The following is a 2697-nucleotide window of genomic DNA, read 5'->3' on the forward strand; positions in this document are numbered from 1 at the left end:
GTCTAACATCAACAAGATTATGGAACGTACAAAACTGACGGTGCTTGAGTAACGAAAAGAGTCGAAAGATGTACAACGATGTAGAATGACGACAAATGTCATTAATGCAATTCCACTAGTGCATCATCTCACGTTGGAAAAAGATTTATCTATCTTAATAAAGAGTTTTTAAAATAAAAAGTGTTTTATTTATAAAATTCTAAAATTCTAAAATTCTAAAATTCTAAAATTCTAAAATTCTAAAATTCTAAAATTCTAAAATTCTAAAATTCTAAAATTCTAAAATTCTAAATTCTAAAATTCTAAAATTCTAAAATTCTAAAATTCTAAAATTCTAAAATTCTAAAATTCTAAAATTCTAAAATTCTAAAATTCTAAAATTCTAAAATTCTAAAATTCTAAAATTCTAAAATTCTAAAATTCTAAAATTCTAAAATTCTAAAATTCTAAAATTCTAAAATTCTAAAATTCTAAAATTCTAAAATTCTAAAATTCTAAAATTCTAAAATTCTAAAATTCTAAAATTCTAAAATTCTAAAATTCTAAAATTCTAAAATTCTAAAATTCTAAAAATTCTAAAATTCTAAAATTCTAAAATTCTAAAATTCTAAAATTCTAAAATTCTAAAATTCTAAAATTCTAAAATTCTAAAATTCTAAAGTTCTAAAATTCTAAAATTCTAAAATTCTAAAATTCTAAAATTCTAAAATTCTAAAATTCTAAAATTCTAAAATTCTAAAATTCTAAAATTCTAAAATTCTAAAATTCTAAAATTCTAAAATTCTAAAATTCTAAAATTCTAAAATTCTAAAATTCTAAAAATAAAAATCCAAAATTCTAAAATTCTAAAATTCTAAAATTCTAAAATTCTAAAATTCTAAAATTCTAAAATTCTAAAATTCTAAAATTCTAAAATTCTAAAATTCTAAAATTCTAAAATTCTAAAATTCTAAAATTCTAAAATTCTAAAATTCTAAAATTCTAAAATTCTAAAATTCTAAAATTCTAAAATTCTAAAATTCTAAATTCTAAAATTCTAAAATTCTAAAATTCTAAAATTCTAAAATTCTAAAATTCTAAAATTCTAAAATTCTAAAATTCTAAAATTCTAAAATTTAAAAATTCTAAAATTCTAAAATTCTAAAATTCTAAAATTCTAAAATTCTAAAATTCTAAAATTCTAAAATTTAAAATTCTAAATTTAAAATTCTAAAATTCTAAAATTCTAAAATTCTAAAATTCTAAAATTCAAAATTTAAAATTTAAAATTCTAAAATTCTAAAATTCTAAAGTTCTAAAATTCTAAATTCTAAATTCAAAATTCTAAGGTTTAAAATTCTAAAATTCTAAAGGTTCTAAAATTCTAAGATTCTAAGGTTCTAAAATTCTAAAATTTAAAATTCTAAAATTCTAAAATTCTATTCTAAAATTCTAAATTCTAAAATTCTAAAATTCTAAAATTCTAAAATTCTAAAATTTAAAATTCTAAAATTCTAAAATTCTAAAATTCTAAAATTCTAAAATTCTAAAATTCTAAAATTCTAAAATTCTAAAATTCTAAAATTCTAAAATTCTAAAATTTAAAATTCTAAAATTCTAAAATTTAAAATTCTAAAATTCTAAAATTCTAAAATTCTAAAATTCTAAAATTCTAAAATTCTAAAATTCTAAAATTCTAAAATTCTAAAATTCTAAAATTCTAAAATTTAAAATTCTAAAATTCTAAAATTCTAAAATTCTAAAATTCTAAAATTTAAAATTCTAAAATTCTAAAATTCTAAAATTCTAAAATTCTAAAATTCTAAAATTCTAAAATTCTAAAATTCTAAAATTCTAAAATTCTAAAATTCTAAAATTCTAAAATTCTAAAATTTAAAATTTCAAAAATTTAAAGATTCTAAAATTCAAACATTCTAAAATTCTAAAATTCTAAAAGGTTCTAAATTCTAAAATTCTAAAATTCTAAAATTCTAAGAGTTCTAAAATTCTAAAATTCTAGTTCTAAAATTCTAAAATTCTAAAATTCTAAGGTTCTAAAATTCTAAATTCTAAAGGTTCTAAAATTCTAAAATTCTAAGGTTCTAAAATTCTAAGGTTCTAAAATTCTAAAATTCTAAGGTTCTAAAATTCTAAATTCTAAAAGGTTCTAAAATTTAGTTCTAAGGTTCTAAGATTCTAAGGTTCATTTAAAATTCTAATTCTAAAATTCTAAAGATTCTAAAATTCTAAAATTTAAAATTCTAAAATTCTAAAATTCTAAAGGTTCTAAAATTCTGAGTTCTAAAATTCTAAAATTCTAAGATTCTAAGGTTCTAAAATTCTAAAATTCTAGATTCTAAAATTCTGGGTTCTAAAATTCTAAAATTCTAAAATTCTAAAATTCTAAAATTTAAAATTCTAAAATTCTAAAATTCTAAAATTTAAAATTCTAAAATTCTAAAATTCTAAAATTCTAAAATTCTAAAATTCTAAAATTCTAAAATTTAAAATTCTAAAATTCTAAAATTCTAAAATTCTAAAATTCTAAAATTCTAAAATTCTAAAATTCTAAAATTCTAAAATTCTAAAATTCTAAAATTCTAAAATTCTAAAATTCTAAAATTCTAAAATTCTAAAATTCTAAAATTCTAAAATTCTAAAATTCTAAAATTCTACAATTCTAGAATTCTAAAATTCTAAAATTCTAAAACTCTAAAA

This window comes from Armigeres subalbatus, chromosome 1 (genome assembly GCF_024139115.2).
Source record: "Armigeres subalbatus isolate Guangzhou_Male chromosome 1, GZ_Asu_2, whole genome shotgun sequence".
NCBI lineage: Eukaryota > Metazoa > Arthropoda > Insecta > Diptera > Culicidae > Armigeres > Armigeres subalbatus.